A 23,719-nucleotide genomic window follows, 5' to 3' on the forward strand; every position below is an offset into this window, starting at 1 on the left:
ACACACTCTGTAGGAGTTTTTACACTTTCTTAGGTAGGATTTTCCTACCTTGAATTTAGGAGTTGATTCAGTTTAATCTCCACCCCCACTTCACTTGGTTTGCCCTCTCGCTGTTTACTCCGATTGCGGAAGTAGCTCGGGTGGAGCTCCCCAGACTGTACCCTTGAGTACGTCTTTTGCGTAGCTATTTAACTGGCATTCCACTCGGGCCAATGGAATGCCCGAAAGCCCCAGGAGGGTGGGGCAGAGAGCCAATCAGGGTCGTTGGCGGGGTGTGGCTGTGTCCCAGGGCGGGGAATTGCGTAATGGCGGACGCGGGCCGGGTGAGCGCGGCTGGGGGCGTAGCGAGCTGAGGGGGGTTTGGCTGTGTGGCATTCCCGGAGGCGGCCCACGGGAACAGACCCCGTGCGGAGAAGGGCGGCTGGTAGGCCTCTCTGTCGCTGAGGGCGACCACACGAGACCAGGTGAGCAACAAGTCCCCGCGGGCGGGCCCCGCCGTGAGGCGCCGGGCCCGGCCGCGCCGCCACCCCCCCACCCCCTCCTTCGAGCCTCGCGGGGTCCCGGGGATTGGGTGGCGCATCTTCTGCCGCGGACCGGCAGTGGCCGGGGGAGCGGTCAGCGCGGGGTGGCCTCTTATTCTACACTCCCCTCCACAGGGAGGAGGTGTCCTGGAGGTCCCCTCGGAGACTTGGAGGGGCCCGCGAATCTGTGAGGCTGCGAAAGTGCCCCCATCCTGGCCTGGCGCTGGCACTAAGTCGCTGTGTGACCTTGGGCAAGTCACTTCCCTCTCAGGGCCTCAGTTTCCCTACTTGTAAAACGAAGGCTTTGCAGGCAGTTGTACATGAGTTGGATCTCAGATGTTCTCGGAGATCTCGGGCAAGTTGTTCTCCAGGCGGAGCTTTAGTTTCCAAAGTGGGGCCATGAAGGAATTGTAGGGCTCTTTGAGATCCGTGGCCTGCTGGTTCGAGGAGTGGCGGAGAGGATTGTGTGTACGTAAGTGTGTGTATGGACGTATGTATGTATGTACGTATGTATGTATGTATGTATGTATGTGTACAGGATGGTTCTGCAGGGTAAGGAGACGAGTTGGCTAAGGGGGCTCTTCCATGAAGGCTGGATGGACCCCAGACTATAATTAGGTAGATTCTGGTTGTCTTGGTCCTCTAGGGACCTAGAGCCTTTGAGATGGCAAAGTTTTATACACTGGGGCTCCATAGCATGGGAGGAGAGGAAAGTATCCTTGGAACCTCTTGGGGCAATGATTGAAAGTTAGGCCCCAAACAATTCAGGGGGTTAGGAGTGGGAGGGGAAACATTTATGGTGCTCCTACTATGTGCCAGCCCTTGTTTAGGCTTATGTTCTTAATTTTTACAGCCGCTTTTGGGAATTTACACTTAAGGAAACCGAGTTTCAGAGACATTTAGTAACTTATCCAAGGTCACACAAAACTTACCAACCAATCATAAGGTGGTTTCCTTTGAGAATCATCAGACAAGGGGGAAGTTATTATCCACTTAAAAGAAGTTTGCTGTGTCACAAATGGAGGGAGAGGTCTGGTCCCAGACACTTGAATTGACTTCTGGCATGGAGACAGGCTGGACCTTGAACTCTGGATGGCTAATTATAAGTGCATCCCCCTTTTTCAGTCTGTGAGTTGGAAAGGACCGTTTCTAAATTGTAAAGTTACTTTAAAGTTGTCAGAACCTCAAAGAACTCAGTTTGAATCTTGAATGGGTGGCTTGTAGAAGTTGACCAACTGTTGGTGTATAGATTTGACTCTTGGTTCAGAGGGGAGCCAGCCCAGTAACTGTTTCTCCTCCCTAAATTTTCTCTGGATGAGAGAAATTTCCCATTTGTTCAAATTTTTTTGGATTCCTGGAACCGAAGGTTCAGTACCCTGCCTGTGATGCAGCGTAATGTTCCTTCCTTTCTTTGTGTTCCCTGTTATCTGACTTTTAGATGAGTGAAGATTGTGGACCTGGAGTCAGAGACTAGTAAGTAGTTGGATATGATAAATTGTAGCCCTTAATTTTTCTAAGCCTCAGCTTTTGGTTAATCAAAATGGTAGGACCGGCAGTGTGTATTGTTCTTGTATGTCAATGGCAGGGAAGAAAATTGGAAGAGGAAGTTGCTGAGAAAGAGGGCGTTTCTTAGCAGTGGAGCCAATATGTATTTCTTTGTTTGAAATTCTAAAACCAGAAAAGCAGCAACTGAAGGAGGAAGGAAGGAAAGAACTGAAACTCTTCTTCCATTTCAGATATCTTTAAGTTGCTCCCTGTCCAAGGCCCTGCTTTCACAGAAAAAGTCAATTGTAATTTGTTCAAAGTTTAGAAGTTGTATTCTAGAATGATACTTTATTTATTTGTAATTTTTTTTTAACTTATTTGAGATAGAGCACGACCAGAGGGAGTGGCAGGCTGAGGGAGAAGCAGGCTCCCCCCTGAGCCAAGGAACCTGATGCAAAGGACCCAGGACACTGGGATCATGACCCCAGCCCAAGGCAGACGCTTAACTGACTGAGCCACCCAGGCGTCCCTAGAATGATAATTTTAGATATGAAACCCTCCGAGATAAATTTCTTAAAAATCAGAACATTTTACTGAGTTTCTTATTTACCAGTGGATGATTCTTTTTCTCAACTTAATTGCCAATTGCAGTCTTTTGGTCTGTATTAACTGTGATTTAAATTAGTGAATTTCAATCTAAGTAGGATTGATCTAGATACTGGATGATGTAAATATCACCATCACTTGAAAAAATATGTAAGGGTGTGTTTGAGTTTTGCATTTATTAAAAGTCTTGTTAATGCTTTGTTTTACAGGATTGTGTATGTGTGAATAGTTGTTAAGGCATTGAATTGATCTGAAGATCTACCTTCATTCTCTATATTAGTTATATTTTCTGTATAAGACTTAGTCTTTTTTTTTTTTTAAAGATTTTATTTATTTATTTGACAGGCAGAGAGGCAGAGAGAGAGGAGGAAGCAGCCCCCCCCCCCAGCAGAGAGCCGGACAGGGGGCTCCATCCCAGGACCCTGGGATCATGACCCAGGCTGAAGGCAGAGGCTCTTTTTTTTTTTTTTTTTTTTTTTAAGATTTTATTTATTTATTTGACACAGAGAGAGAGATCACAAGTAGGCAGAGAGGTAGGCAGAGAGAGGGGGAAGCAGGCTCCCTGCTGAGCAGAGAGCCCAATGCAGGGCTCAATCCCAGGACACTGGGATCATGACCCGAGCCCAAGGCAGAGGCTTTAACCCGCTGAGCCACCCAGGCGCCCCAAGACTTAGTCTTAATTAGCATACCAGTCTATAGTACCTTGGGGCCAAAAAAAAAAAAAACCCCACCCCACAACAGTTCTTGGGACCAGATGTATTTTGAATATAGAGTTTTTGGGATTTTAGAAAAGGAATATGGTACATGTACTGTGTGTTATGTAACGTCCCAGAGAGATCAGGGCAGCACCTTGTAATCAAACACATTCCCATTGCTATAGTAAAATGTCAGAATGTTCACAGCAACTGGTATAAATAAATATTATAAATAGCCTCATGTCATTTCATGTCGGGTTTTGCCACCAAATGAATAACGAAAATCTTATTTTTACAGCCTTTTAGATTTTGGAATTGAAGTTAAGGGATTGTGGATAAATGGGTAAAATTTACATGGGTCCATATAAGTTTGGATAAAAGTTATATGATGACATGGACAATTACAAGGAGAAATACTGTAAACCAAACTAATTTCAAAACTATGGGTCCTAAAAACAGTAGTACATAGAAAATGCTTCATGTAATTGTCTTGTTGTAATTAATATGTTCCAATTACATTTTTCCTTAAGTTCCCAAATTTACCTTTTAATACCCTCCTTGTTCTCTCTTTTAGATCATTGAATGGCACCCTACTCCTCTTTTTATTTTTTTATTTTTTTTAATTTTTTTTTTTAAAGATTTTATTTATTTATTTGACAGAGAGAGATCACAAGTAGACAGAGAGGCAGGCAGAGAGAGAGAGAGAGGGAAGCAGGCTTCCTGCTGAGCAGAGAGCCCGATGTGGGACTCGATCCCAGGACCCTGAGATCATGACCTGAGCCGAAGGCAGCGGCTTAACCCACTGAGCCACCCAGGCACCCTAATTTTTTTTTTTTTTTTAAGATTTTATTTATTTATTTGACAGACAGAGATCACAAGTAGGCAGAGAAGCAGGCAGAGAGAGGGGGGAGGAAGCAGGATCCCAGGGGCTCAATCCCAAGACTCTGGGATCATGACCTGAGCCGAAGGCAGAGACTTTAACTCACTGAGCCACCCAGGCGCCCTCTCTTTTTAATTTTAATTTTAATTTATTTTTATTTTTTTCTATACCTCTTTTTTAAAAAGTAATTTATTATTGATTTATGTTAAATATTTTATTTGTTTTTTGACAGAGAGAGAGAGAGACAGAGAGAGAGGGAACATAAGCAGGGGGAGTGGGAGAGGGAGAAGCAGGCTTCCCACTGAGCAGGGAGCCGAACACAGGGCTCCATCCCTGTACCCTGGGATCATGACCTGAGCCGAAGGCAGACGCTTAACGACTGAGCCACCTAGGCACCCCTAAAAAAGGAATCTATAGGGTCTTGTGCTCACCAGTTTTTGTGTAACAAGAGAATTATACCTTTTTCTATGTGATTCAGAGAGAGACTAGTTAGGCGAGGATCTGTAGGTTTATGTTTGCAGAATTGAAAGCTCATGGTCTCTTCAGGGTGGTCTTTAGTATGAGGACATCACTGCTGGGTAGGATTTAGGTTGAAGTAAGTTTTTTGTTTTGTTGTTTTGTTTTGTTTTTTAAAGTAAGCTCTGTGCCCAATGTGGGGCTTGAATTCACATCCCCAAGATAAGAATTGCATCCTCTACCGACTGAAAAATTTTTAATTTTGGGGATGCCTGGCTGGCTCAGTCAGTAGAGTATGTGATGCTTGATCATGAGAGTGTGAGTTCAAGCCCCACTTTGGGGGTAGAGTTTACTTAACAATATTTTTAATTTTTAATTTTTGAGGCTTTCACAATTTGGATATCTTGGTAGGGAGTTTACTGAAATATATTTAATTTAGAGTATTTTTATTTTAAGTGTATGTTATATGAGAAATTTGAATTTACCAGCCTTATGAATTTGGGTGATTTCTTTAAATGGCCAGGTCCTCTAAGAGCAAATTAAAAAACTTTTCTTGGAGTGCCTGGATGACTCAGTTGGTTAAGTGTCTGCCTTTGGCTGAGGTCATGATCTTGGAGTCTGGGATAGAGCCCCGCATCAGGTTCTCTGCTCAGCAAGAAGTCTGCTTTTCTCTCTGTCCTTCACCCTGCTCTAGGTCTGGCTTTCCCAAATAAATAAATAAAATCTAAAACAAAAAACAAAAAAACTCTATTCTTTATTCTTATTGGACACTTCAGCTATACAGTGAGGTACACTGGTCATGTTGGAGGTTAAAGAAGTATTTCTTCTCTTTAAAGGAGTCCCCATGGGACACCTGGGTGGCTCAGGTAGTTGAGCCTCTGCCTTTGATTTGGGGTCATGATCCCAGGGTTCTGGGATCGAGTTCCCCCATCAGGCTCCTTGCCCAGCAAGGAGACTGCTTCTCCCTCTGCCTCTTCCCCTTCTTGTGCTGGCGTGCGCGCTCTCTCTCTCTCTCTCTCTCACAAATAAGTAGATAAAAATTAAAAAAAAAAAAAAAAAAAAGAGAAGCCCCATGATGACGTGAATTTGAGAGATTCTGGCTTTCAGGTTACCTTGTAGCTTCCTGATTTGTGGGCCTCAGTTCATTCTCCTACTTGGGATGTCTCCATAGCTCCTGAGAATGGTACTTTACTGTCTAGGAGATAGAAAGGGTATAGAACAGCATATCAGGAGTTGCAGGTGGATTCGGTGTACAACTGGACTAGGTGATAGGAGCAGTTTTCAGACTATCCCAGTTTCTTCTATTTTATAAGCACTGATAGTATTGTAAAAGGACTACAATTGGTAGACTAACATCTTTTTCCAAATTAGCCTGTTGTGATTGTGGATGAGCTTTTCAGGATGGGAACTGACTGTGTCTTATACTTTTTTTTTTTTTTTAAGATTTTATTTATTTGTCAGAGATCACAAGTAGGCAGAGAGGCAGGCAGAGAGAGGAGGAAGCAGGCTCCCCACTGAGCAGAGAGCCCAATGCGAGGCTTGATCCCAGGATCCTGGGTTCATGACCTGAGCCCAAGGCAGAGGCTTTAACCCACTGAGCCACCCAGGCGCCCCTACTTATCTTGCATTAGAATTTACCATTAAGACATATTCATATCTGGGTTGGGAGCTCTGATGTCAGTACACAGCGAGGGGTGAGAACCATTGACATAAGCATATAGTAGGTGCTCAATAAATATATTTGGTTACTTTTTTTTTTTTTTTTTAAGATTTTGTTTATTTATTTGAGAGAGAACATGAGGGGGAGAAGGATAGAGGGAGAAGCTGACTCCCCATGGATCTGGGAGCCTGATGCGGGACTCAGTCCCGGGACTCCAGGATCATGACCTGAGCCGAAGGCAGTCGGTTAGCCAACTGAGATATCCAGGCACTCTATTGGTAACTTCTTAAAAAATTTTTATTTATTATTTTAAAGAGAGAGAATGGGGGGGAGGAGTAGAGGGAGAAGAACAAATAGACCCCATGCTGAGTGTAGAGCCTGGCCACAGGACTTGATCCCACAGACCTGAGATCATGACCAGAGCCGAAACCAAGAGTCATATGCTTTAACCAGCTGAGCCACTCAGGTGCCCCTATATATTGGTTACTTTGTTGCTGGTCCTGGCATGCATTGGGTAGGGTGAAAGAGGACCCACATTTTTTGGTAAGGTAAATGGACTTTTTTTTTAAGTGATGGCAGGGGCGGGAAGGGGCAAAGGGAGAGAGAGAGAATTTTTTTTTTTTTTTTTTTTAAGATTTTATTTATTTATTTGACAGAGAGAAATCACAAGTAGGCAGAGAGGCAGGCAGAGAGAGAGGAGGAAGCAGGCTCCCCGCTGAGCAGAAAGCCCGATGTGGGGCTCGAACCCAGGACCTGGGATCATGACCTGAGCCGAAGGCAGCGGCCTAACCCACTGAGCCACCCAGGCGCCCCGAGAGAGAGAATCTTAAGCAGGCTCCATGCCTGGCAGAGAACCCAATGCAAGGCTCTGTCTCACATCCCTGAGATCATGACCTGAGCCAAAGTCAACATTCTTTTTTTTTTTAAGGATTTTATTTATTCATTTGAGAGAGAGAGAGAGAATGAGAGAGAGCATGAGAGGAGAGAGGTCAGCGGGAGAAACAGACTCCCTGCCAAACAGGGAGTCCAATGCGGGACTTGATCCCAGAACTCCAGGATCATGACCTGAGCCAAAGGCAATTGCCTAACCAACTGAGCCACCCAGGCGCCCCAAAGTTAACATTCTTAACCAACTGAGATAACCAAGCATCCTAGCAAAATAGCTTTCTAAGATACTGATGGCGTTGGTAGATGTGGGCCCATAGTTAGATCATTGCCAGTTAGTTGGTAGGCTGTGATTTTGTGACTTAGGCAGGATTAGACAGAGTCTGTGTCTGCAGGCAACTGAAAGTTTTATTTCTGGGGTAGTGGTTTTACTTAGTAAGACTGATGAGGGTGACAGTTGCTAAACTGAGAATAGGTGCAGAGTGCAGTAATTGTTTGGGATTTGGGTGGGGGGATGTTTTTTGTTGACCGAAGAAATGAGTGGTTCTTTATTTGGAAAGAGGCTCATAAGCTATGAAACAAGATACTTCCTGCTCTTCTGAACTGAACAAGATGTCATCTCTTCCATGAAGCCTGCCGGGGGAAAATTGAGTGATTCCTTTGTATATTCTCTCCTTTTTTTTTTTTTTTTTTTTTAAATATATTTTGTTTATTTATTTGCCAGAGAGACAGACAGAGCGAGAGTGTGAGAGTACAAGCAGGGGGAGTGGCAGGCAGAGGGAGAAGCAGACTCACTACTGAGCAGGGAGCCCGATGCGGTACTTGGGATCATGACCTGAGCCGAAGGCAGACACTTAACCATCTGAGCCATCCAGGTGTCCCTCCTTTTTTTTTTTTTTTTTTTAAAGATTTTATTTATTCATTTGACAGATCACAAGTAGGCAGAGAAGCAGGCAGAGAGAGAGGAGGAAGCAGGCTCCCTGCTGAGCAGAGAGCCCGATGCGGGGCTCGATCCCAGGACCCTGGGATCATGACCTGAGCTGAAAGCAGAGGCTTTAACCCACTGAGCCACCCAGGTACCCCCCTCCTTTTTTTTTTTTTTTTTTAATAAAAAAATTTATTGGGTCACCTGGGTGGCTCAGAAGGTTAAGAGTCTGCCTTCGGCTCAGGTCATGGTGTCTAGGTCCTGGGATCAAGTCCCATGTCAGGCTCCCAGCTCCACGTGGAGTCTGCTTCTCCCTCTCCCTCTCCCCCTGCTTGTGCTTTCTCTCTGTCTCTGTACCTCTCTCAAATGAAAAAATTTCTTTTTTAAAAGATTTTATTTATTTATTTATTTGACACAGAGTGAGGGGGGGACACAGCAGGGGGAGTGGGAGAGGGAGAAGCAGGCTTCCCGTTGATCAGGGAGCAAGATGCGGGGCCTGAGCCGAAGGCAGATGCTTAACAACTGAGCCACCCAGGCGCATCTACTTTTTAAGATTTTATTTATTTGTGAGAGAGTGCATGCATGAGAGAGAGCTTGAGCAGGGGAAGGGGCAGAAGGAGAGGGAGAAGCCTACTCCCCACTGATCAGGGAGCCTGACTTGGGCTTGATCCCAAGGTTTTGGATCATGACCTGAGCCAAAGGCAGATACTTAACCGACTGAGCCACCTAGGCTCTCCTGTTTTCTTCTGTGTGTATCAGTTTGTCAAATCTGATATTAGACAGATTACAAACTCTTCACTCTGCCTGACTGTGAGCTCCTTAAGAGCAGGACTGAATCGTTTTTTTTTTTTTTTTTTTAAGATTTTATTTATTTATTTGACAGAGATCACAAGTAGTCAGAGAGGCAGGCAGAGAGAGAGGAAGGGAAGCAGGCTCCCCGCTGAGCAGAGAGCCCGATTTGAGGCTCGATTCCCAGGACCCTGGGATCATGACCTGAGCTGAGGTAGAGGCTTTAACCCACTGAGCCTCCCAGGTGCCCCCGAATCGTTCATTTTTTTTTTTTTAAGTTTTGATTTTTTTTTTTTTAAGATTTTATTTATTTATTTGACAGAGATTACAGTAGGCAGAGAGGCAGGCAGAGAGAGAGGGGGAGAAGCAGGCTCCCTTGCTGAGCAGAGAGCCCGATTCGGGGCTTGATCCCAGGACCCTGGGATCATGACCTGAGCTGAAGGCAGAGTCTTTAACCCACTGAGCCACCCACGCGCCCTGGAATCATTCATTTTTGATAGGACTGGTGCTCAACACGCAGTAAAGGCTTAGTAGATGCTAATAACGCTTAAATCATGGCCTCTGTCTTCTACTTCGTTCTTGTAAGTTTTGCTTTTCTTCCAATTCATGGTCTTTTCAGTTCAGATCAGCAAACATTTATTGAGTGTCTTCTGAGAGGTAGGTCTTAGGCCTTGGGGTAGGGTGTCTCAGCCTTGACAGTATTGACATTTTGGGCTGGATCATCTGTCATTGTAGAGGACTATCCTGTGCGTTGTGGGATGTTTAGTTGTGGGATGTTTAGCAGTATCGCTGGTCTTTACTCACTACCCATTAGTACCCTCTTCTCACTATCTCTAACAACCAAAATGTCTCCAGATGTTGTGAAATGTCTCCCCAGGGGCACAGTTGCCCCCTGTTGAGAACTGTTATATAGAGGGTAGGGGTGGTGGAATCATAGAGGGAAGTTAAATGTAGATGTTCTTAGGTGTACACTCGCCTTTTATTCCTTCTTTCTAGTTACACAATCTCTTGTTATGACTTTGGATAAGAAAGAAAAATGGATAAGATTTGGGTAAGATAAGAAAGAAAAACGAGGGGATGCATGAGTGGCTCAGTCAGTTAAGTGTCTGCCTTTGGCTCAGGTCATGATCCCAGGGTTCTGGGATTGAGTCCTTCATTGGGCCCCTTGCTCAGCGGGGAGTCTGCTTCTCCCTTTGCCTGCTGCTCCAGCTGCTTGTGCTCTCTCACTATTTCTCTCTTTCTTTCTGGCAAACAAATAAAATCTTTAGAGGCACCTGGGTACCTTGCTTACTCTCTCTCAAATAAATAAATACAATCTTTTTTTTTTTTCCTCTCAAGGTTTTATTTATTTAGTTAGAGAGAGAGTGAGAGAGAGCATGAGAGGGGAGAAGGTCAGAGGGAGAAGCAGACTCCCTGAAGAGCTAGGAGCCAGATGCGGGACTCGATCCTGGGACTGCAGGATCACAACCTGAGCTGAAGACAGTGGCTTATCCAACTGAGCCACCCACGCGCCCCAATAAATAAAATCTTTAAAAAAAAATTAGGGAAACCAGGAAGTGACAGCTTTAAAGTAGCCCCATTATTTTCTTTTTCTGTTCAAATTTTATTTTATCTGGTTTAAATATATTAGAGCAGGGGTGCTTACAAGTGTCTGCCTTGGGCTTGGGTCATGATCCTGGGATCAAGTCCTTCATCTGGCTTCCTGCTCAGAGTCCCTTCTTCCTCAGCGGGAACCCTGCTTCTCCCTCTCCTACTCCCCCTGCTTGTGTCCCTCAAATAAATAAATAAAATCTTTATTTTTTTTAAAGATTTTATTTTTTACTTATTTAACAGAGAGAGTAAGAGTGAGAGCACAAACAGGTGGAATGGCAGGCAGAGGGAGAGGGAGAAGCAGGCTCCCTGCGAAGGAAGGAGCCCAATGTGGGGCTTGATCTCAGGACCCTGGGATCATGATCCGAGCCAAAGGCAGCTAGCTGCTTAACCAACTGAGCCACCCAGGCACCTCAAATAAAATCTTAAAAAATAATAATAAATATATTAGAGCAGTATAGATAGATAGCTGAATTTTATTTATTTATTTTTTTAAGATTTTATTTATTTATTTGACAGAGATCACAAGTAGGCAGAGAGGCAGGCAGAGAGAGAGGCGGAAGCAGGCTTCCGGCTGAGCAGAGAGCCCGACGCGGGGCTCGATCCCAGGACTCTTGAGATCATGACCTGAGCCGAAGGCAGAGGCTTTAACCCACTGAGCCACCCAGGCTCCCCAGATAGCTGAATTTTTATACAGATTTATGTAAATTTAGTTTCTACCACTGATTAGTGGAGTAAAGAACTACTAGACTATTACTACCTTGCATAAAAGATTTTCTCAGAAAAGCTCACAGCTGAAAAGTTTAACACCTAGAGAAGAATCAGTATTGGTTTTATAGAAAACTTGCCAGGACTTGTCAGGATTTTTCTTTGATAATTTTTGATGGCCCTGCATTTTTATAATTTAAAAAAAATTATGTTAAGCTAATGGGCATATTTTTCTAAGCTCAGTATTTTTTTTGTGATAGGTAGATTGGTCAAGGCGATGGTTCTTGTTCCCTTGGGGCATTCATAAAGTGATTACAAGTTAGTAGTAACTTTTGGGGACTTCACTGTCCTTTGACCAATCCTCCACAATATAACATTATAATCATTCATATTTTAGTCACCATTAAAGTGATGTTGAATGAGTTTTTTCCTGTTCCATTTGAAGTTGTGAATGGTACTCTGGAGAATTCAAATGTATAGTTATGAATGGTATCTCAGAATAGTTACCATTTATGCAAATGAAGCACACTTCTTAACTTAGAAACCAAACAGAATTGAATTAGAAAAGAGAAGAATAGAAACAAGAATTGTTGAATGCTTGCAGAGGAAATAATGTTCAGATATAGAAATATCTCAGAAAAATTTGCTCTTCATGATTTCTACACACCAATAAAGAAAATTAGTTTGAGATTGATGGGAGAGGCTATTAAACTTTGCCTGTAATATTACTTTTCAAGCTGTTTTTCTTTTCTGGTAAAATATGAGAGTCTGAAGCATACTCTGTTAGTTGTAAGATTAATTCTGGTTGAACAGAAGTAAGGTTCTTATTTTTAGAATATAGAAGCCCTTTTGAAAAGAAGTAGTGGTTCACCTTAGTTCCAATTTGAGTGAATATGTGTGTGTATAAGCACACATACACATATACACACGTATGTATGATGTGGCTTATGGTGATACTTAAAGTTTGTAATCGACATAATAAAATAACAGTTCTTTTACTCTCGGGTATTCAAAAGTGAGACATTTTTCTCTCCTGATTATGCCATCATTGTAGCAAGTACTAAAAAGCAGTATAAAATGCTTTCTCTCTCTCTCTTTTTAAAATTTTTACTTATTTATTTTTGAGAGAAAGAAGCAGACTTCCCGCTGAGGAGGGAGCCTGATGCAGGACTTGATCCCAGGACCCTGGAATCATGACTTGAGCCAAGGCAGATGCTTAACCAGCTGAGCCACCCAGGTGCCCTGAAATAATATCTTGAGAAGTTGTGTTTAACTATGTAGAAGGAGGCCTTAGGTCATGCCCTTTGATGTTCCTTTCTGTTCATAATTGAGAACTCTAAATTTCCCTTTGTAGAATATTGATAGTCTTTAAAGAATAGTATTCCTGATACCAAAATCATTTGTGGAATTGTAAGATGTTGAAGAACAGTTTTGCCCCTTTTTACTTTTAAAACTCCTTTAGCATTCATTTGCAATGAAAAATTGCAAAGCACAGTGCTCCCACTTCGGTATATACCGTTACAATCACTCCCCAGCACTTAAGATAAGTTATATTATGTTAGTAGCTACATTTTACAGGTAAACAAGCTCAGAAAGGTTAAGTAACTTCCTTTAAGTCACTCAACTGATAAATAGTAGATTTGAGTCGAACAGTGTCTTTTTTCCCCCTTCTTTGTACTCTACAGCCTCTGTGTATCTATCTCTCTATCTGAAGTATAGTTGACACACAATGTTACACTAGTTTCAAGTGCACAGCATAATGATTGGATAACTTCATGCTCACTACAGGTATAACTACCTTCTGTCATCATAACAGGGCTATTACAATACAGTTGAGTATATTCCCTACCTTGTACCTTTCATCCCTGTGATGTATACATTCCATATCTGGAAGCCTGTATCTCTCCTTCCCTTCACCCATTTTGCCCATCCTCCTAGCCCTCTGTTCTTTATTTTTACTTTGTAATTAATTAATTGATTAATTAATCAACCTATTTATTTATTATTTGTCAAGGAGGATATGCAAGCCGGGGGAGCACACAAGCAGTGGGGAGTGGCAGGCAGAGGGCTGAGCAGGGTGAGTGCCCAGGACCCTGGGATTATGACCTGAGCCAAAGGCAGGGATTTAACCTACTGAGCCACCCAGGCATCCCTATTTTTAATATTTTCTAAAAGATTTTATTTATTTATTTATTTATTTGAGAGAAAGCAGAGCACATGCGTGAAGGCATGGGTGGGGAAGGGCAGAGAGAGAGGGAGAAGCTCAGTGTGCTCCCACATTGAGCACAGAGCCCCAGTGGGGCTTGAACCCAGGACACTGAGATCATGACCTTAGCTGAATTTAAGTCATATGCTTAACTGACTGAGCCACCCATAGGCCCCTGTCCTTTATTTATTTATTTATTTTTAAAGATTTTATTTATTTATTTGAGAGAGAGACAGTGAGAGAGAGCATGAGCGAGGAGAAGGTCAGAGGGAGAAGCAGACTCCCCATGGAGCTGGGAGCCCGATGTGGGACTCGATCCTGGAACCCCGGGATCATGACCTGAGCCGAAGACAGTTGTCCAACCAACTGAGCCACCCAGGCGTCCCTGTCCTTTATTTTTTTAGTGAGATTTTTTTCTTTCTTTATTTGAATTTAATAAAATTTTTAATTTTATTTTTTTTAAGATTTTATTTATTTATTTATTTGACAGCCAGAGATCACAAGTAGCCAAAGAGGCAGGCAGAGAGAGAGAGAAAGTGGGGAAGCAGGCTCCCTGCTGAGCAGAGAGCCCGATGCGGGGCTCGATCCCAGGATCCTGAGATCATGACCCGAGCTGAAGGCAGAGGCTTAACCCACTGAGACACCCAGGGCGCCCCTTTAATTTTATGTTTTAAAATTTATTTTATTTTATTTTATTTTTATTTGACAGAGAGAAAGCACAAGCAGGGAAGTGGCAGGCAGAGGGAGAGGAAGAAGCAGGCTCCTGCAGAGCAGGGGGAGCCCTAAGTGGGACTGGATCCCAGGACCCTGGGATCGTGACTTGAGCTGAAGGCAGTCACTTAACCAACTGAGCCACCCAGTCTCCCTAATCAGATTATTTTTAAAATATTTTATTTATTTATTTGACAGAGATGACAAGTAGGCAGAGAGGCAGGCAGAGAGAGAGAGGAGGAAGCAGGCTCCCCAGGGAGCAGAGAGCCCGATGTGGGGCTCCATCCCAGGACCCTGGGATCATGACCTGAGCCGAAGGCAGAGGCTTTAACCCACTGAACCACCCAGGCACCCCCCAATCAGATTTTTTAATGATACAGTTTACATACTGTGTAATGGGTAGAAGCACAAGTATATAATTAGATGAGTTTTGACAAGTGTAAACACGTGTAGCCAACACCCCAGTCAAGAGATAGAACATTTCTATAACCTTCCAATGTTCCCTCACACACCCTTCCAGTCTCCACTGTCTTAGGGGCAACCACTGTTCTGATTTCTGTTGTTACAAATTAATTTTGCCTGTTCTTGACTCCTACCATATACACTCTTTTGTGTCTGAATTCTCTTGTTCAATCTACAGTTTTTGTGATTCATCCACATTAATGTATGTCATTATGAACCCAGGTTTTTGTTTTTGTTTTTTTTTTTAAGATTTTATTTATTTATTTGACAGACAGAGATCACAGGTAGGCAGAGAGGCAGGCAGAGAGAGAGGGGGAAGCAGGCTCCCTGCTGAGCAGAGAGCCCGATGCGGGACTCGATCCCAGAACCCTGAGATCATGACCTGAGCGGAAGGCAGAAGCTTAACCCACTGAGCCACCCAGGCGCCCCATGAACCCAGGGTTTTGATGTGTATCTAGAGTTCTTCCCAACAAACTGCTGCTCCTCTAATTTGCTTAATCTTATATCACATCCTTTTTTTTTTTTTTTTTTGCTTTGGTATTTGCATGTAATTTACTTCCCTTTTCTAATACCTTAGATTTATTTGTTTTTAAAATCTCTGTGAAGTTGCAAAAGTAATACATACTCATTGCAACAAATTACACAATTAGAAGTAAATAAAGAGTGAAAGTTACCTTAGATTTATTTTTATTTATACCTTTTTCGAATGATGAGAATGAATGCTCTTTGTAAAAAAAATTTTTTTAAATTGCCAAATCCAAAAAGTGTGAAGCAGAGAATGAGAATCATCCACGATCCTACCAGTTAGCATTTATTTATTTATTTTTAAAGATTATTTATTGACGGAGATCACAAGTAAGCAGAGAGGCAGGTAGGGGGTGGGGGGAAGCAGGCTCCCTGCTAAGCAGAGAGCCCCATGCAAGGCTCCATTCTAGGACCCTGAGATCACAACCTGAGCCGAAGGCAGAGGCTTAACCCACTGAGCCACCCAGGTGCCCCTATTTATTTATTTTTTAAAATGTTTTACTTATTTGACAGAGCACAAGCAGGGGGAATGGCAGGCAGAGGGAGAAGCAGGCTCCCTGCTGAGTGATCCCAGAAACCTGAGATCATGACCTGAGCCACAGCCAAGAGTCAGACATTTAACCTAACCGACTGAGCCACCTGGGTGTGCAGTACCACTTAACATTTTGACATATTTTCTTTTTCTCTGCATTTTGTTTACCATAGCTGAGTCCATAGTTTAGGGTTTTTTAGGCTTCCTTTCTTCATTAGGTTTGTCACATCCACATTAGTCAGTTTTTGTTGTTTCAGTGTTCATGCTTTTGGCCATCCTAAATTTCAGTAGCTGGCCGTCATCTTGGCTAGGTTGGCCTCATTGGGTTTATTTATTTAGTTATTAGATTTTATATATTTGAGAGAGAGCACACAAGCGGGGTGGAGGGGAGGGGAAGAGGGAGAAGCAGGCTCTTTTCACCTAGCAGGGAGCCCGAATGGGGGCTCAATCCCAGGTTGCCAAGATCATGACCTAAGCCAAAGGGACTGAGCCAGCTAGGTGCCCCTATTTATTTATTTATTTATTTTAATTTTTTTATTCATTTGAGAGGGAGCGGGAGAGAGAATAAGCCTTGCATACTAGGTAACAGTATTGTTCTGTGGTTATGAGTGTAGATTCTGCAGTCAGTCCATCTGAGTTCAAATGTAGGCTCTTTAACTTACTAGCTCTGTATGAAATCTTGGGTAGTGACTCAGCCTCAGTTTTCTAATGTGTAAAATGGAGACCTGTGTAATTTTTCTATAAGATACAGAACATATCTCAAAGGATATTAGAAGAATTAAATGACATCATTACTTGGTCCAGTGCTCAGTACTTGTTAACAGTTGTTATAAATTAGGAAATGGCATATTTGGGTGGATACATCATCTGCCTAGCCCCAAATTCTGCTTATGGAAAAGGGATGAAAATGTCACCTTCAAAATTTAGGACTGTGTTGCCCAAACTTCATAATTTGTCTTAGGAATTTCTTATGGAAATGTTACCTGTGTATTTATCTAGACTATGTAAATTATTTTTTCTTGTATTCTGTACACCTCATCTGAGTAATGAGTTTTATTACTTTATATGCTGGATTGGGTAGTAAACTGTTTCCTTTTATTTGTCCTAATAAAAGCAGTAGCTGCTGGGTAGTAAATGTATACTATGTGCCAGACAGTGTGTACATTCCTCCTCACAACAGTCCTTTAAATTAGTTGTTATTTACAGTTGGGAAAAGTGAGGCTGGAAGAAGTTAAGTAGCATGCCCTTAGTCACAGCCAAACCTTCTGGTACTAGAATTCAGAGCCTTCCTCCCTTCCTTCCTTTCCTTTTCTCTCCCCTCCACCCTTTGTGTTTTTTTTGACATAAAATTCCTCTATTTGATTCTAAAATCTGGGCTTAAAAAATAATTTAGTAAAAGTTATTGTTTCTTTAGACTTCTAACTGCTTTATAATTTCTAAGGTTTGATGCAGAATCTGTGTTTACTATTTCACATCCTCTTTGTTTTATTTTTTTATTTATTAAGATTTTATTTTTATTTATTTGACAGAGAGAGATACACTGAGAGAGGGAACACAAGCAGGGGGAGTGGGAGAGGGAGAAGCAGGCTTCCTGCTGAACAGGGAGCCCAATGCGGGGCTCGATCCCTGGACCCTGGGATCATGACCTCAGCCGAAGGCAGACGCTTAACAACTGAGCCACCCAGGTACCCACATCCTCTTTGTTTTATATTAGTGTCCTATCTATCTATAATTTTTTAAAAGATTTTATTTATTTATTTGACAGACAGAGATCACAAGTAGGCAGAGAGGCAGGCAGAGAGTCAGAGAAGCAGGCTCCCTGCTGAGCAGAGAGCCCTATGTGGGGCTCCATCCCAGGACCCTGGGATCATGACCAGAGGCTTTAACCCACTAAGCCAGGCGCCCTCTATCGATAATTAAAAAAGGGGGGGTGGCACCTGGGTGGCTCAGTGGTTTAAAGCCTCTGCCTTCGGCTCAGGTCATGATCTCAGGGTCCTGGGATCGAGCCCTGCATGGGGCTCTCTGCTCAGCAGGGAGCCTGCTTCCTCCTTTCTCTCTCTGGCTGCCTCTCTGCCTACTTGTGATCTCTGTCTGTCAAATAAATAAAATCTTAAAAAAAAAAAAGATTTTATTTACTTATTTGCCAGAGAGGGAAAGAGAAAGGGAGAGTGCATGCACAAGCTTGGCCGATGGGGGGGTAGAGCAGCAGGCAGGGGGAGAAGTAGGCTCCCCGCTGAGCAAGGAGCCCTGGCTGGGATCATGACCTGAACTGAAGGCAGATGCTTAACCGACTGAGCCACCCAGGCGTCCCTATATATTATTTTTTGAAGTCTGTAAGCATACAGAAGCTCCTCTGGTCTTTTTGGATACCTTTATAGGCCTTCTTTATCTGTTTTACCTTTTTTGTGCAGTGATGACTGCAGCTGCACATTCTCTTCTAGGTACAGATACACTTTGGTTTGTACAAGGGCAGGATAATGTGTTCTGTGTTTCCAGAGCTTTTATAATAACAGCGTTTTGTTGCATTTTGTAGCTATATTCAGGATAAGCTTAGGGACTCTGAAACCCTTTTCTTATATGTTGTAACAGGTAGCTTTAGAGCTCATCATCTGATAATTATAGTTTGGACTATTTTTCCATTACTGCATTACCTTATTTTTATCTGCATGGAAGCTATTTTCCACATTTCTCAACACACAACTTTGTACCATCATACTTCTAGCTACTGCTATAGAGTTATCTGCCAACAAAGAAGATTTTACTAGATAGTTTTTTTGAGATAATTTCTAAAAATGTTACTTGGGATAAGTTTCAGCATCAATCCCTGGGGGACCCCTTTGTTTATACATCTTTATCTATAAGGGGCCTGTATCCTAACTGTCTTATTCCTGTTTCTAAATGAGTTCTCTGGGGGAAAAAATTGGTTGTTTTTTGTTGTTTAATTTCATTAAGCAATCTCTAAGAACAACCTGCAGCTCAAACACACAACCCCAAGATAGAGTTGCATGCTCTACCAACTGACTCAGCTGCTAGAGTGTGCGTGGTACTCTTTTTTGTTCTTTTTGCTTTGTTTTGTTTTTGTTTTAGAGCTTGCTGTTCTTGATCTTGGGGTCTTAAGTTTGAGCTCCATGTTGGGGGTAGAGTTTACTTAAAAAAAATAAAACATGGATTGCTAAATTGGTTAAGCATCTGCCTTTGGTTCAGGTCATAATCTCAGGGTCATGGGATGGAGCCCCAGCATAGCACAGGCTCCCTGCTCAGCAGGGAGTCTGCTTCTCCAATTCTGCCCCTCCCCTACCTGTGCACGCTTGCTCTCTTGGTCTCTCAAATAAATAAATAAAATCTTTTTTTTTTTTTAATTATCTTTTTTTTTTTAAGATTTTATTTATTTATTTGACAGATAGAGATTACAAGTAGGCAGAGGCAGGCAGAGAGAGAGAGGAAGGGAAGCAGGCTCCCCGCTGAGCAGAGAGCCCGATGCGGGGCTCGATTCCAGGACCCTGGGATCATGACCTGAGCCGAAGGCAGAGGCTTTAACCCACTGAGCCACCCAGGCATCCCAAAAAATAGATAAATTTCATCAAAATTTAAAACTTTTGTGCTTAATTTTTTTTTTAAAGATTTTATTTATTTATTTGACACAGAGAGAGAGAGATCACAAGTAGGCAGAGAGGCAGGCAGAGAGAGAGGGGGAAGCAGGCTTCCCAGGAGCAGAGAGCCCAATGCAGGGCTCAATCCCAGGACCCTGAGATCATGACCTGAGCCAAAGGCAGAGGCTTAACCCACTGAGCCACCCAGGCACCCCTGTGCTTTATTTTTTATTTATTTTTAAAATATTTTACTATGTTTTTGAGAGAGAGAGAGCAAGACATGAGAGGAGAGAGGTCAGCAGGAGAAGCAGACTCCCTGCCGAGCAGGGAGCCCGATGTGGGACTCAATCCCAGGACTCCAGAATTATGAACTGAGGTGAAGGCAGTCGCTTAAACCAACTGAGCCACCCAGGCAACCAAAACTTTTGTGCTTTAAGGGCATGATCAGAGCACTTGGGTGGCTCAGTTGGTTAAGTATACAATTCTTGATTTCAGCTCAGGTCTTGATCTCAGAGTCATGAATTCAAGCCCAGCATTGGACTCCACACTGGGCGTGGAGCTTACTTAAAAAAAAAAAAAAAAAGATCTTATTTTACTCACTGTAGAGGAAGAGAGAGCAAATGTCAAGGCTGTTGGGACAGAGGGGGAGAGGGAATCTTAAGTAGGCTCCGTGGTCAGAGCAGAGCCAAACATGGGGCTTGACATAGGACTTGATCCCAGGAGCCTCAAATCATGACCTCAGCTGGAATCAAGAGTCGGATGCTTAACTGACTCAGCCACCCAGGCACCCCGGATGTATTTTTATTAAGTAATCTCTACACCCAGCAAGGGGCTCTAATTCACAACCCTGAGATGAAGAGTTGCATGCTCCATTGAATGAGCTAGCCAGGCAACTCTGTTCCTCTTTTTCAGTATTGTTTTGACTACGCTGAATCTCTTGCTTCCATCTGAATTTAGGTCCAGATTGTCAATTTCTGCAAAAAAAGCCAGCTGGGATTTTGGTAAGGGTTTCATTGAATCTGCAAATTAATTTGGGGAGTATTGCCATCTTAACAATATTAAATCTTCTCATACATTAGTATGGAATGTCCATTTATTTAAGTCTTTAAATTTTTCTATGTATTGTAGTTTTTAGCATACAAGTCTTATCTTTCTTCTGTTAAATTTATTCATATTTTCTTTTATCTTTTTTTTTTTAAATCTCAGAACTACCTCAGGTATGGTGATTTGTGAGCATTAAATGGGTGGGCATCATTGTTTTGTTGTTCTTAGTTCTTGGTGTTCTGAGTAATTCTTCTCAAATCTATATCTCTACATTTATACTGAATAGTTAAAAGGATCCCTGAAAAAGAAAATTTTTAAAAGATTTTATCTACTTAGGGGTGCCTCAGCTTGGGTCATGATCCCAGAGTCCTGCGTTGGATCCCCAGCATGGCATTGGCTTCCTGTTCTGCGGAGAGCCTGCTTTTCCCTCTCCCTGTCACTCTGCCTACTTGTATTCTCTCTCTCTGTCAAGTAAAAAACAAACAAACAAAAACTCTTTAAAAAAATTCTATTTATTTATTTGAAAGAGAGAGCATGAATTGGGGGGAGAGGCAGAGGGACAAGCAGACTCCTTGCTGAACAGGGGAGCCTCATGTGGGGCTCAATCCCAGGACCTTGTGATCATGACTTGAATCAAAGTCAGAAGCTCAACCAACTGAGCTACTGAGGTACCCCAAAAAGGGTAAATTTCTAAAAATTTGGTACTTACATCAATGTATTTGTGCATTTCTAGGCTAATCCTCAAGCACCCTTTGGTCACACAGCCTCAGTCACCTGTTTGTTTAAAGCTTGCTTCTAGGGACAAACAGTATATTATGAGTATATGTGAAAGTATTTTATTCTATTTGTATTTTATTTCTAAGTATTCTATTCTTTTGTTTTAGGAGAGTGCATGAGTGGGGGGTGGACAGAGAGAGAAAGAACCTCTCTCTTTTTTTTTTTAAGGTTTTATTTTATTTATTTGTTAGAGAGAGAGCACACATAAGCAGGGAGAGCAGCAGGCAGATCAGGCAGAAGGAGAAGCAAGCTCCCTGCTGAGCAAGGAGTCTGATGTGGGACTCAATCCCAGACCCTGGGATCATGACCTGAGTCAAAGGCAGATGCTTAACTGAGCCACCCAGGTGTTCCATTTTTGTTGTTGTTGTTAAAGATTTTATTTATTTATTTGAGAGAGAGAGTGCGAGAGAGCGTGAGCAGGGTGAGGGGCAGAGGGAGAAGCAGATTCCCTGCTGAGCAGGGAGCCCAGTGTGGGACTCAATCCCAGGACTCCAGGATAACGACCTGAGCCGAGGGAAGACGCTTAATGTCTTAACGCTTAACGGACCGAGCTACCCAGGCGCCCCTCTGAAAGAGAGAATCCTTTTTTTTTTTTTTAAGATTTTATTTATTTATTTGACAGAGATCACAAGTAGGCAGAGAGGCAGGCAGAGAGAGAGAGGAGGAAGCAGGCTCCCTGCTGAGCAGAGGGCCCGATGGGGGACTCGATCCCAGGACGCTGAGATCATGACCTGAGTCGAAGGCAGAGGCTTATTAACCCACTGAGCCACCCAGGCGCCCTGAAAGAGAGAATCTTAAGCAGGCTCCATGTCCAGCATGGAGCTGGACGCCAGGCTTATCTCACAACCTTTAGATCATGACCAGAGCTGAAATCAGGAGTCAGACATTCAACCTACTGACCCACCCAGGCACCCTAGTATTTTATTCTTTTTGATGCTATTGTAACGAAATTGTTTTCTTAATTTCATTTTTGGATTGTTAATTGCCAATGCATAGAAATACAATTGATTTTGTGTATTGATCTTATATTCTGTTACCTTGGTCCTAGCAGGGTTTTTTTTGTTTTGTTTTGTTTTGGTGGATTCCATAGCATTTTTTAAAAGATTTTATGTTATTTTTTTAAGATTATATTTATTTGGGGGCACCTGGGTGGCCCAGTTGGTTAAGCGACTGCCTTCTGCTCAGGTCCTGATCCCAGTGTCCTGGGATTGAACCCCACATTGGGCTCCCTGCTCAGTGGGGAGCCTGCTTCACCCTCTCCTTCTGCAGCTCTGCCTGTTTGTGCTCTCTCACTGTCAAATAAATAAATAAAATCTTAAAAAAGATATTTTATTTATTTGTCAGAGAGAGAGAGTGTGCAAACGGGGGAGTGGCAGGCAGGAGAAGCAGGCTCCCTGCTGAGCAAGGATCCCAATGTGGCATGCAGATGCTTAACCAACTGAGCTATCCAGGTGCCCCAAAGATTTTATTTTTTAATAATCTCTGCACCCAATATGGGGCTTGAACTCATGACCCTGAGATCAAGAGTCAGATGCTCCCCCAACTGGGCCAGCCAGGCATCCCTCCTTAGCATTTTCTATATACAAGATCATTTCATCTACAAATAGAGTTTTATTTCTTCCTTTCCAGTTTTATACCTTTTATTTCCTTTTCTGTCTGATTGACCTGGCTAGAACCTCTGGTACACTGTTAAGTAGAAGTGATAAGACTGGACATCATAGTCTTGTTCCTGATCTTAGAAGGGAAAATCTGTCTGGTTGTCATATCAGAGTAATACTGGCTTCACAGAATAAGTTCAGATATATTTGCCCTTATTACTTATGAAGCAGATCTCAGACTTCATTTCATTTGTATTTCAGCGTATCTCTTTAAAATACAAGTATTCCCTCATTGGAACATATTTTTTTTAAAGGTTTTGTTTTTACGTAATCTCTGTGCGCAACATGGGACTTGAAATTACAACCCAAGATGAAGGGTTGACTTCATGAGGCCAGCCAGGTGCCCTGGAACATAATTAGGTTAGCGCTGCCACACCATTATTTATTTATTTATTTATTCATTTATTTATTTATTTATTTATTGTGTGTTCATCCCCATGATATCTTTAAATATCCAGTCACTTAAAGAGTTTTAAGCAGGGGGTGGGTGTGTATGATATGATTTCCTTTCCTTTTATTTTATTTTGTTATTTTTCTAAGGAGGAGAGTGTGTGTGAGCAGGGGATGGAAGGAGAGGGGCAGACGGAGAAGGAGAGAATCCTAAGCAGGCTCCATGTTCAGCCTGGAGCCTGACTCAGGGCTCAGTCTCATGACCCTGAGATCAAGACCTGAACTGAAATCAAGAGTTGGTTGCTTAACTGACTGAGCTACCCAGGTGCCCCATATGATTTCCACTTTTATTTTTATTTTATTTTTAATTTATTTAATTTTAATTTTTTTTTTAGATCTTATTTATTTATTTAACAGAGATTGAGAGAGAGAGAGAGAGAACACAAACGGGGAGTGGGAGAGGGAGAAGCAGGCCTCCTGCTGAGTAGGGAACCCGACGTGGGGCTCGATACCAGGACCCCAGGATCATGACCTGAGCTGAAGGCGCCCAACAACTGAGCCATCCAGGTGCCCTGATTTACATTTTTTAAAGATTTATCCAGTTGCTGCAAAGAAAATGAATTA

At 42.7% G+C, this 23,719-nt stretch overlaps 1 protein-coding gene across 1 annotated transcript in view; it reads left to right on the plus strand.

The window, feature by feature from the left end:
• Positions 1–275: 275 nt before the first annotated feature.
• Positions 276–23,719, plus strand: part of WASF2 (WASP family member 2) — a 79,552-nt gene continuing 56,108 nt past the window's right edge. The window contains exon 1 of the mRNA XM_047724804.1: positions 276–464. The gene's annotated coding sequence lies outside the window, so the exon portion shown is untranslated. The remainder of the gene's footprint in view (positions 465–23,719) is intronic.

This window comes from Lutra lutra, chromosome 4, assembly GCF_902655055.1.
Source record: "Lutra lutra chromosome 4, mLutLut1.2, whole genome shotgun sequence".
NCBI lineage: Eukaryota > Metazoa > Chordata > Mammalia > Carnivora > Mustelidae > Lutra > Lutra lutra.